The 13,445-nt window shown below is 39.8% G+C and overlaps 1 protein-coding gene across 2 annotated transcripts in view; it reads left to right on the top strand.

Moving 5' to 3' along the window:
- The window catches only part of ANPEP (alanyl aminopeptidase, membrane), a 69,559-nt gene that overhangs the window by 6,087 nt on the left and 50,027 nt on the right, over positions 1 to 13,445 (top strand). Inside the window, exon 1 of one of the 2 annotated variants that reach the window (XM_075207800.1) lies at positions 6,893 to 6,969. The exons of the other annotated variant lie outside the window; for it this stretch is intronic. The gene's annotated coding sequence lies outside the window, so the exon portion shown is untranslated. Of the gene's footprint in view, positions 1 to 6,892; positions 6,970 to 13,445 lie in introns of those variants that run through there. 2 annotated transcript variants of the gene reach the window in all.

Raw genomic sequence — 13,445 nt, 5'->3', positions numbered from 1 at the left:
ACATGAATCAGCATGCTGATCAGGACTTTTTTAATTTTAATGAGTCATTGGTGAAATCATTGGTGAAATCGTTATACATCAGGAGAAAATTTCTGTAGTATGTATCCAACCTAACATTCAGTAAGTTAGTTGGAATGTACCACTTTGGGCCTAATTCAGAGTGGAATGGAAGTGTAACGTAACTTACGATTGAAAAAGTTGCAAAGAAGTGAATGTGTATGTACGTCATATTCAGAGGTCCATGTGTCCAAGGATGAAAGAGTAGCAGATTCGTCTGTTTAACAACAGACACACCCCTCAGACACTTACGTGTACAAACAACTTTAATTTTATATGTTACAAACGCAGTTGTTATGAAGCATCTTTTAAATTTGAATAACAGCCAATACTGCAGGAATATCTTCCCGACATGCGTACAACACACTCATCAAATCCTAGTCTATGGCTGAGCGACTACTAAAGTCTTAATAAGTGTCTGAAAATCATTTGCAAAGCACTAATAACAAGTAGTTTGCAAGTTTTGGGGGTTGATCATCATCGTTGGCTACTTACACCTGACTACACACACAAATAAACCTCTTTTACAGTCATATATGCAACTATGTCCAAGTCTGAATCCTTACACAATTGCTTGAATGCACCCTTCTACATTACATGTGTTAAATCGCCCCTTCCCTCCCCCATCATCAATAGCCATAGTTGCATACATTATTTTTCTCACTGAATCAGGCCCTTTATCTGTAACTTTATTTGGCAGTAACACGCAATGAAACTTACACTATACATTTGAGAGATTATGTCAGGGATTGTGGTGGGATATTGCAAGCAACGGGAGTGGAACATTGGTTGGTGCTGGCTCAGCTGAGGCACTAAGGAGCAGCCCCCAGGGTCCCAGACGTTGGGGTGTAGCTGAAACAAGAAGGACCAGTAATGAAGGGGCAAGATGTAAAAGTAGTTAGAGATAAGCCAAAGGTCAGTGCACACAGGTTCAATGTATACCTAAGGTCCGACTAACAAACAGACAGATATATGGTTGGAAGATGTGCTGTGTCGGGAAACAACAATAAAAATTAGCAGACAATAGGAAAAATAACCTGTTGGTCAAGTACAGTGCTGTGCACTGAGCGCACCTCCTTACTATAGCTAAAGAAGAATAATGCTGCTGGTATGTGGGAGAATGCCCAGCACCAGCTTTGAGGAATGCCACCAAGTACGGTGAAATATGGCAGATTAATGCAGCGGTGTCCTCGGATTGGACCTCTATTGGCAGGGGAAGGCCATAGACAAAACACTGCCTTCAATGAAATGCATTCTCCCGAGGCTCCTGGTCTGCTATTCTGAGCATGCACAGGGGATGGTACATGTGAAGTCTAGGACTGAAAGCCCAAAACTGGGTGTGACTGGTCTGAATACTCAGAAGAGCAGAGTGGGGGCCTTCTGAGGATGGGCCAACATCACTTTACCCCTTTATATTTCCATCTGGGGCCTGGCAGTGTAGTTTCCCATCCCTACATAAATGCCCCATTCCATTCACTCACATGAGAATGGAGCATGTGCCTTTATGTATGTGATCCATGTGACCACCAGCGCTTTTTATGTGTTTTACGTGGAGCATAGATACATAGGGAATCCTTTATGTAGTTATAAATAAATGTTTCACAGTGCAAAAGCCATGCTCTAAAATGAGATGCCCACTACATGCTCTGCTCACTCAGACTTTTGTGAAATAGCAGTATTTAGTTTGAGTAGTGAGCAGATTAGGGAGGATAAGGGCGTTCTCACAGTGTACACTACATTTTGCACAAATTTACACGCCTACATCACTAGATGAAGCATTTATTCTGCAAGTGAGAAAATGTAATTAACTACAAGAGTGAAGTTAGGGTAGCTTGGAATGTGTGCCATGATATGTAATGGTTTTACACTATGTAAATTACCTTAATTTTACTGCCATCTTCGTGGCGGTATTCAATACTTTTAGGTTAAGCAAATGCATGTTATAATATATAATTCACATAATGCTAACTTCTTGGCACTGATTCACTATTTCTACTCCAATCCTACTACAGTTTTGTTAATTAAATGGTGCCGGGTAGACCTGATTTCAAAGCAGAGAGTAACGAGGCACCGATGTCTGCTTTCACCATTACTCTTCAATCTAGCACTGGATCCTTTGCTATGCCAGAAAGAAATTAAAATGACAGCTTTCGTGATCATATTCTCTTATATATTGGTAACCCTCAGGCCACTTTGGAAAGGATGCTTGCAATTCCTTTGGCACAGTCTTGGGCCTTTCTGTCAATCTCCACAAGTCAGCGGAGATGTATATGGTTAGGGGAGCTGGGATCCCATCTTGGGGTTCTGGTTTCCATTTACATTGGGCAGCAAACCGTTTTACATACCTGGGCATACAGTTATCAAAAACAATTACCGAATGTTAAATATATTCTGAAAGTGGGAGTAGGTTGTAGGTTGAATAATGCTGACATTAGGTAGGGTCAAGTAAGCTTACTATAAGGTGGATGGTCCCTGGGCAGGGCCAGACCCCAGGAAACATGGCATTGGTGTCGTCAACCCCTTTATGCCGCAAATACCATGGCCCAGATTTCCATCAGCCTTCCATCCCCTGCTTGTTTTTTTTATGGGAAAAAAAAAAGTTGGAAGAAAGTATTAAAAATGCTTAAGGCCAATTTCCTTGCTCAATAACGACAATAAAAAACACAAAAAACCTTGCAAATTGCCTCCGTGCTTAGCTCTATCGTTCTCTGTGACCAGGTGGGTTTTGTCCCAGACATACAAGCAAGGGATAACAGAAGGGGAACTTTTGACCTTAGCCATATTATAAATGCCAGAAAAACTCCCTCAATTATTTTAGATGCAGAGGCTTTCAGCAGGATCTCCGGGCAATTCCTCTCTCAGACCTTAGCACACTTTGCCGTTATGAAAGCTTCTAAATCTCTATACTCCCATCCCTTAGGATTACCCTTTGCAGCTATCATCAGGGCCTCTTTGGATATACGAGGAGTAGAGACGGGGACTTGCAAAGCAAATTTCCACTTTTCGTAGATGATGTCTTGCTAACTCTCCAGAAGCTTATGAATTCCCTTTCAAAACTGCTCAACATCTTGGACCACTGTAGCAACCTTTCAGGCTATAAAATTAATATTGCAAACTCTGCAGTTTTAATACTCAAAATGCTCCTCTCCAAGAAGGTCAGCATATTACTTTTCAATTAGTTGGAAAAATCAAGATAAAATATCTAGGAGTCTACATTACTAGGTCCCATGATTCCCTCTACCAGGAGGTGAATTACTCAGGCCTGCTCACCAGAATCAAATCATACCTATTCACCTGGTGGACTCTAATAATCTTGTGGCTGGGCAGGGAAATTGCTGTGAAAATGAATGTTCCTAAATCTTTTCATTGGGGTACTATTTAAAAATGTTTTGCAAAATTTATTTGGAACAGCAAGTCTCCCAGAATTAAACTGGCACATGTCAAGAAGCCCACAACCCAGGGAGGGTTTTCTTATTTAAAGCCTACTTTAAGGCTGGTCATCTTAGACAAATTGTGGCCTCTTTAGGTCCTCTGGCCTCCCTCTCCTGGGTTGACCTACATTCCTACTACCTTACACTGTAGGGCCTACCAAAAATGGGCCTACCAAAAAATATTCTCTAATAAATCTCCATCACACCTCTATGGAACAATTCTAACTTCCCACCGGGTCAGTCTAATTGTCAGGGCACTGGTAAAAGGTTTGTGCCTATTTGCTGAGATAGTCGCTGCTGCACCAGGAATCATGGAGTTTAGCGTGCCCCTGCTCTTCTCCAAGGAGCCCCCGCAAGAGGGTTTGAGTTTCAACCGCAATGGATGCACAGGTCGTGATTCACCTGGGCAGCTCCCAGAAAAGTAGAAGGGTGTATGGATGTAAACAGTCCGAGGTCAGGCCAAGCGGGTAGAGAAGTGCCGAAGGGAGGTCTAGAAGAATGGTCAGCGAAGCTAGAAGTCAGATGCCGACCCGAGCAACAAAGTACCAGGTTAGAGCCAAAAGGGAGGTCAAGGCAAGCAGAGGTCAGAAACCAATATCCAGAATACCAAGGGGAGTCCAAAAGAGTAGTCAGGGAGAATCCAAGTCAGAAGCCAATAATATCAGGTAATTGGAATGCAGAAGCACAACGTTGGAGTAAAGGTAAGACCAAATACTCTGCCACCCTAATGGTGCCAGAGTCCTGTTTATATAGAGGAACCAGGAAGGGTTAGTTGCCGGCAGCGGTGATGTCACACACCGCCGCTGGGAGAAAGCACGGAGCAACCAGAGTTCGTCCGGAAATGACACGTCCAGTTGCTTGGCATCGGGCGCAGGCGACCGATCCTGCGCTGGAGAGAAGTAGGGATGGCGCCTGACACTAATCCCTTTTCTCGAGTGTGGATAGACTTGCGAGTTCGGTTGATTCTAGCTTGATTAAGGAAAATGCTTATATATAGTCTATTTCAGATGGTATTTGACTTAAACTTGCAAAAATATATCCTACTACCTCTTCTGTTTGCTGGTGGGATTGTGGTCAAATAGGAATATTTATACATATCTGGTGGTCCTGTTCAAGGATATCTTCTTTCTGGGTTAAAGACAAGTCTCCTCTCCTTGCTCCTCCAATGCCCAGTGTGGAAAGACCCCTGGCACTTTCCTCTTTGCCACCTTCTCCGAAATGTGGCCAACCACTCGGCAAAGCTGGCTTCTCTTCCGTCACTGCCCAATGCCTATTGCCAAGTCTTGGAAACAGAATAATCCCCCCCTCTGCATCTCTTTGCTAAATTACTACTTTGATTTATTGCCTACTCATTCTCTTATTTATACTCATTCTCTTTGTGTTGATTTATAGCAGTGTGGTAGGAAAAAGGTGTTCTACGGTTCACTTTTGATTTTATTGGAAATTTTTCCTGAATCACTGATTAATTAAGGAAATTCATCTTCATATTTTTACTTGGAGTAGTAAGATTAGAGATACAATCAAAAAGCTCAAGCAGGTTAATTTATGAAGTTCTTGTCGCTATACTGTAGTGAGCAGAGCTCCAGCTCCATAGTGTCTTACTCAGGTGAAACTTGATATTTTATTCTTGTGAAACTCCACCTCTTTATGTGTGGTCTTTTGAGGACTCAAAAGGTCCTTGAAATATTCCTTGCTCTTAGGAGTAGATTTATCAAACCCCAGAAATAGGAAAAATTGAAGTGTTGCCTATAGCAACCAATCAGACTCAAGCTATCATTTTTCTAATACATGTTAGAAAATGATAGCTAAAAGCTGATTAGTTGCTATGAGCAAAAATTATACTTTTACTTTTTAATAAGTTTGGTAAAACTACCCCTTAGTCTTCCACAGAAAGATTACCTCCATAGTGCAAAATTATGACTTGGGCTTTTAACATTGTCTTTTGCCATTTTTTATTATGTTTAGTTGTTTAGTCTACATGCAGTACATACAGCAAATATTCACTGCTGTTTCACTGATTGCTATCTTACACCTTGTGTAACTGTTTGCAATTGTGTACTATGTTGTTTTCTATTTACATATAAATACATGCATGTTAAAAATTGATGACATATATCCTGCAATGTAATCCAGGTGCTTGGGACTTAACCACCAGTAGGAATCTAGTGACTTTTTAGAATTTTCAGATTACTTTTATTTGTGGTATGTGGCCAATAACTCACCGTGTGCTGAGCACTTTCACACTTACCTACTTCACCATATGCGAGCCATCTATTTTGCCTTTTATAAATGTATACATATATTTTTCTTATGTACATAATGTCACACTGATAGTGAAAACAGTGACAATTCACCGTCATGTAACATTAAGGAGTTAAGGAACATATTTATATAGCTCTGAAACAGGCTACATTTTATGATTACCATCCCAATGTAAAGTACTTACTTTCCAAAGGCTATCTTTAAAACAGCTAAAAGCTAATTTGTGAAAGTGAAATCTGGCATGAAAATGACATTGACATAGGGTAAATAAACCTGTGGCATAAAAGGTCTAAAGTCCATTTTCACAATGTGAGGTAAAAGCAAAATGTTACATTTTTCAAGAAATAAAGTAACAGACCAATGTAAAATCTGGTAGATGCATTGAAAGTAACTACTTTAAGCTGCACTCCCAGGTAGGGTGAGAAAACTCATCATCCCGATGATGCCCCTCTCCAGAGACCTGGGGGCAGATATTTTGGGAGGGGGACCCTCATTCACCTCTCAGTCATGGAAATTGCAACTTCTTATTGATCATCCACCTCACACTCTTCTCTGCCTAGCCATTTTAAAGTGCTGGACTTAAATGACTTGTAGTTACTCTACCACCAAAACAGAAGAGTTCCATATTTCGGCACGCAGTATCCAGAGCTCCAATAAGGGTAATGCTGCTTTATGCCAGGTCTGATACGGCCTCATTTTTGGCAAAAGTTTTACACTATTATAAAAATACATAATATATCTTTTGTGCTGATGAGGATGTGGTCTTCTTATGAAAATGAAGAGGAGAGTAAAATAAATCTATTATATAAAGTGTACTATTTCACAATAGTATAAATAGTCAAAACATTATCAGTACCCCGTGAAAGGAAGCACCAACTTCAGAGCTTTATAAATATACACCTTAGTCTTCAGAAGAGGTTTTATGTAGAGCACCATAGCAAATGCAATTTGCAATGACTTCAGTGAATTCAGATATTTTCTCAATAGAGTGTTAGTGTTAATTAGCCAGACATTACAGAATTGTTAATGTCATTCTGGATGAGCTATAAAAAGATTTGCCTAAACCATGATAATTGCTATGCAAATATGTGTATACGTAAGTCTCATTGCCCAGATTTATATAATATTGGGTGTAGCAAATATTGAGGCAGATAAATGTGACAAGAGCCTCTCATACTGGCAAAAGTTCAGGACAAGTTAATGGGCAGACACCTTCAAGGTAAGGAGAAGTATTATATTATTACTTATAGTATACATTATATTATATTACAATATATATTTCTATAAGTCTGCTGCTGCCCTGTAATACAATATACATTTTCAGCACTAGTGGTTTAATATGTGGTACCGGGATATCTTAATTTGGATTTCATTATATGAAAAAGGGTAAGAATACAATCATGTATTCTTTAAAGCTTTTCTCTTTCGTATAATGAAATCCAAAAGAAAACTATATAATATGAAGTAGTTAAGACACTAGTTTTTATATTGATACTTCTATACATAGCAGCAATTTGTTTTACTGTAAGAAGTTTGGCATGCTTTTTAAAGCTGTGTGGATTACAGCAAACAGTATTTTTTATTGATACCAGGTTCCATTCATGAATCCGGTATTTACAACTTTTATATTTAGTTCAGTGTTGGATTGTGTAGTGGCTACAGTACTATGCTGGTAGATCTAATACATAGACGGTGAACCATATGGAATTGTAAAGATCGGTCTCTGGGAGTTTTAGCCCTGTTAGTGCATCTGTTTTACAGTGTTAACGAACTTCACAACAACTCTACTCGCGGTCTGTATAGTTATATTTCTCATTTACTGATTTTAATTTTCTGTGCTGTGTAAGTTAAGATCTAGTCCACCTTAGTTATAAAATGTTATTATATAACAGTGCAACATGACAGTTGATAAGATTTAATGACACCACTCAAATACACATGAAATATATTATGATTATGGTATTTAACATTGGTCTATTTTTTTCAAAATAAACTAATATTGTAGAAAATATTTAAGTTTCTATTGTTGCAAATCGTATTTTTTTCTGGTCACTGCAGATATTATCCAGGAAGTCTTTGATAATAGCTATGCAGTAATAACAATGATTACATCTTCAAAAGAAATGCCAGAATGAAAAGAATAGACCAATGTTACTTGGCTGATCTAAAATTATTACCATGCATTACGTAGGGGAATCAATTCAGCGCACGGACACTACGGATTATTACGATAGAAAAATCTCAGTTTATTTTTGCTCACACATCTGTGGGTGCAAACAAAAATGAGTGGAGACTTCAACCTGAACAACACAGCAGACTGTTTTTGCATGGATTCAATTCCCCTCTATGTGTTATTAATACTTATATATTTACCTTACTTATAAGGGTATATAAGTCCCCAGCTAAGCGCTGATCGCAAGATACGCCTTAATCACATCTGACATTCTTATCACATAAAGCAGAAGACTACATGGTATGAATGATTGAAAGTGTGGCTGTCACTTAAAAGTAGTAAAGGTTGTTTATGAATTGAAAAATTTGGTCTCCACAGTGCAAAATCATCTTTAGAAACCCCTATTTACACAAGCAGATTTCCTTTTATGGAGTGAGATTAATGAAATGAGATGAGCGAGAAGGTGCATTGTTAGGGGTAATACTTGCTGAGCAGAGGGGCACACAGCCATGTGCACTCCTGAAATGGATTTTTACATCCTAAACTTGTAATGGGACCTGTTTTGCGCCTCCATGTTGCATTTCGTCGGAGTAGGACATTTCCAGGCCCTCTGACTAATGCAATAAAAAGCTACACAGACACACAGACACACACATAAAATAGCCACAAGACATTCCCCATATACCCTCACTCTCGTAATTATTATAGCCATAAATGAAGCTAAACCTAAAAGTATTTTAGGAGAAATTAGAACTATTATTTTATTGATAGGGGAGGTTCTGCAGTGTTAGGTTTTATTTTAATGTGATGTCTGTCTACACTTTTCCATAATGAGCCTCTGAAGACCTTTCCACCTCTCCACAAACCTATGAGCACTTTTAGGTTGTTGAGACTTCACCTGAAAGCAGAGTGTAGGCTTATACCTTAAACTGTGTTGGGCAGACAATCCAGGCCAAGGTGTTTTGCGGTGCACTTTGTGTGCATTTTGTAATTGACCCCCAGTGGAGGCAGTTATGCCAATGACTACAAGTGAGTTGATAAACTGAATTTTCATAATGGCGACCTCCACTGTGTACAGGCGACTGGTGCACAGATGTACTTTGCACATCCTAACAATTTAATCTACACAGTAAATAATTATTTTATTTGGCAATCATAATAGAGTGATTTTGGGGTAACTTTGTGGTGCTGATTGTGAACAAGAATTGCTAGATTGGCTCTAATTTTTTAGATAATTGGTACTATATTGAAAATCGCATTGAAATTGTCTTCAATCGTACAAAAATAAACAAATGAAATACATATTGGCATTTTATTCGGTATAATACCAGCTAAACATAGTAAGCTGATTCAGATAATTATAATTAATGCATACTAAATTCTGTTTGTATGATTTTCTTTTACGTGGGTTTTTTTTCAGGGCAATCATATTGTCCCATCTGCCTTGATACATTTCCTCCATCACCTCTATATCTTGACAAAACCTCTCCTCTTGTTCCTCACTAAAATCACTGAGATTATCCGGAAATCTGTGTAAGTGTTTATGGAGAAAGTACCTTTATACTCATATTAGTATCCAAATTTATAAAGTTTGTGAGCATACTTTGCACCAGTTCCTTATAACTGTCTGCTTTGTGGTTATCCAAGAAGTTCTTGACGACTGAACATAACTGCACCGGCAGAAGTTTCAACACCATTCATACATTTTGTGAAATTAGAATCCTTGATAAGTTTATGAATTTGCGGATCATCAAAGATTTCAGCTTTTAGTTTTTCCACAATAAGTCCAGGCAACGATCTACAAATGTATTCAAAACAATCGCCCATCTTTGTCCAAAGCCATAACAAATTGTTTCATTAGTCCCAGCTTGATGTGGAGTGGTGGGAAGGAATAACTTTATTCTTATTTGAAACACTCTGTATATACAAATTGTCACTACAACCATTCCATATACTACTTTATTTACGTACACTAATTACATGTATGCAAATATATTACACAGACGAGAAGCAAGAAAACACAATAGACAATGCGAACCGCTCAACTGTCAACTGACTGCTGATTGGGTGACCGATCACTTATACACGAAGGGGCAATATACTAGAATGAAGAGTGAACACCGAGAATATTCGTGTGTCTCAACTTCTAGAATTTTATGGTTGATTCCCATATGCTTATGGCTAAGTTCCATATTAATTGAGAGTATTCATTATCTAAAGAACTAGAGCCAGTTTGAAAAAAAATACTTTCATTTTTGAATTCAGCAACCACAAAATACCATGAATTCGTTCAAATTAGAGATGAGCGCACTCGGATTTCTGAAATCCAAGGCCACCCGAACGTTGCCGATCCGAGTCGGATCCGAGACAGATCCGGGTATTGGCGCCAAATTCAAATCTGAAACCGAGGCTCTGACTCATAATCCCGTTGTCGGATCTCGCGATACTTGGATCCTATAAATTCCCCGCTAGTCGCCGCCATCTTCACACGGGCATTGATCAGGGTAGAGAGAGGGTGTGTTAGGTGGTCCTCTGTCCTGCTATATCTCGTGCTGTTCAGTTCTGTGCTGTGCTGTGCTCAGTCCAGTGGTGCTGTGTCCTGTGCTCTGTCCTTCTGAGTTCAGTGGTGCTGCTGGGTCCTGTGCTGTGTCCTGTTCAGTCCAGTGGTGCTGTGTCCTGTGGTCTGTCCTTCTGAGTTCAGTGGTGCTGCTGGGTCCTGTGCTGTGTCCTGTTCACTTCAGTCCAGTGGTGCTGTGTCCTGTGCTCTGTCCTTCTGAGTTCAGTGGTGCTGCTGGGTCCTGTGCTGTGTCCTGTTCAGTCTAGTGGTGCTGTGTCCTGTGCTCTGTGCTTCTAAGGGCATAGTTATTTCCCCATTATTCCCAAGTGTTTTTTAAAAAAAATAAATTATAATAAAAAATACAAAAAAAAAATTAAAAAAAAAATTAATTACAACTAAATTTGCAAAACCAATCCTGCAGTATAAGCCCATTGGTACTGCAATATTACCAAGTTCACACATTCAGCTGTAAAAGTCCAGTGATGCTGTGTGCTGTGCTCTGTCAATTTTGAGTTCAGTGGTGCTGCTGGGTCCTGTGCTGTGTCCTGTTCAGTCCAGTGGTCCTGTGTCCTGTGCTCTGTGCTTCCTAGGGCATAGTTATTTCCCCATTATTCCCAAGTGTTTAAAAAAATTAAAAAAAGTTATTAAAAAAAATACAAAAAACTAATTTAATTTTTTTTTAAATTACAACAAAATTTGCACAACCAATCCTGCAGTATAAGCCCATTGGTACTGCAATATTACCAAGTTCACACATTCAGCAGTAAAAGTCCAGTGGTACTACAATATTACAAAGTTCACACATTCTGCAGTATCAGTCCAGTGGTGCTGTGTCCTGTGCTCTGTCCTGCTGAGTTCAGTGGTGCTGCTGGGTCCTGTGCTGTGTCCTGTTCAGTCCAGTGATGCTGTGTCCTGTGCTCTGTGCTTCTAAGGGCATAGTTATTTCCCCATTATTCCCAAGTTTTTAAAAAATAAAAAAAAAGTTATAAAAAAAAAAAAAAAAAAAAAATAATAATTATAACCAAATTTGCAAAACCAATCCAGCAGTATAAGTCCATTGGTACTGCAATATTACCAAGTTCACACATTCTGCAGTATCTTGTGCTACATATAATGAAGACCAAAAATTTGGAGGATAAAGTAGGGAAAGATCAAGACCCACTTCCTCCTAATGCTGAAGCTGCTGCCACTAGTCATGACATAGACGATGAAATGCCATCAACGTCGTCTTACAAGCCCGATGCCCAATCTCCTAGTACAGGGCATGTAAAATCCAAAAAGCCCAAGTTAAGTAAAAGTAGCAAAAAGAGAAATTTAAAATCATCTGCGGAGAAACGTAAAGTTGCCAATATGCCATTTACGACACGGAGTGGCAAGGAACGGCTTAGGCCCTGGCCTGTGTTTATGACTAGTGGTTCAGCTTCACCCAAGGATATTAGCCCTCCTCCTCCTCCCCCCCCTACAAAAAATTGAAGAGAGTTATGGTGTCAGCAACAAAACAGCAAACAACTCGGCCTTCTAAAGAGAAATTATCACAAATCCTCAAGGCGAGTCCAAGGGTGTTGGTGGTTGCGAAGCCTGACCTTCCCATCACTGTACGGGAAGAGGTGGCTCCTTCCACCATTTGCAGCACGTCCTCTGCATATGCTGGAAGGATCACCCACAGTCCAGTTACAGATTTGGCTAATGAAGGTGTGAATGTTGTACACCGGGAGGAGGATATTGATGTAGCTGGGGGTGAGGAGGATGTTGATGATTATGATGCAGACAGATACCAAATTGCCTTTCTCAATTTCTATTTATATTCTAGATTATATAATGGCTGAATAGTTTTCTATTTTACTCCTAGTGGAGAGGGGATCTGATGCAGACAGATACCAAACTGCCTTTGTCCATTTCTTTGTATATTTGAATTTCTAGTTCTACAGTCTATGCAGGCTGTTTTTTTATATTCAACTACAAGTGTAGGGCGGGGGGGGGGAAGGGGGGCATAGATACTAGCCACCAAAAAAATGTGGTCTATTTAATTTAACTTTCTAGCTCCACAGTTTGTGCAGCCTGCTTTTTTTTATCTTCAAAGTATTTACAAGCCTTGCAATCTAAATTAACAAGAGGTAGTGACATGCTAGAACTCCACCCTCTATATGCTGCAGAGGATGGAGGAGCATCAAAAGGCCATTCAAGCCTACACAGCCACCTACGACATAGGAAACCCTCATTTTCTTCCACATCTATGGCTGCGAGGAAAAAGCTCAGTTTTCCTAAAAGAGGCGCTGGCGGGGATGCTGATAACATCTGGTCCGGACTGAAGGACCTGGCAACCATTGCAGACATGTCTACTCTCGCTGCATTGGATGCTGTCACAATTGAAAAAATGGTGGAGGATTACTTTGCTGACACCATCCAAGTAGACATGTCAGACAGTCCATATTGTTACTGGCAGGAAAAAAAGGCAGTTTGGAAGCCCCTGTACAAACTGACTCTATTTTACCTGAGTTGTCCCCCCTCCAGTGTGTACTCGGAAAGAGTTTTTAGTGCAGCGGGTAACCTGGTCAGTGAGCGGTGAAGGAGGTTGCTTCCTCACAACATTTACTACCGGGGCCACTCCACTGTGCAGTCCATATTTAGGTGTATCAGATATTAAACAACGGTGACAGTTGATGCCCAATTTTTTAATTATATTGTTGGCGCTGTAAAAAATTGTGTTCCGGGCACACCACACTACGCAGTCCATACCCTTTTTTAGTGGAATTCTGACCCGTGGAGGGTTTTTTAATTATATTGTGGCCTCGGTACCAAATTGTGTACCGGGGCCACCACACTACGCAGTCAAGAAAGATAGATGCGTATCATAGATAAAGTACATTCAGTGTTGTGGGGCAAATTGAAAAATATTCAAAATGCACTGACATTATCAAAAACAAGAGGTTTTGACACGCTGAAACTCCAACATGTATATGATGGA

Source organism: Mixophyes fleayi, chromosome 4, assembly GCF_038048845.1.
Source record: "Mixophyes fleayi isolate aMixFle1 chromosome 4, aMixFle1.hap1, whole genome shotgun sequence".
Lineage (NCBI taxonomy): Eukaryota > Metazoa > Chordata > Amphibia > Anura > Limnodynastidae > Mixophyes > Mixophyes fleayi.
The sequence above is the reverse complement of the archived record's forward strand: the minus strand, read 5'-3'. Positions and strand labels throughout refer to the sequence as shown.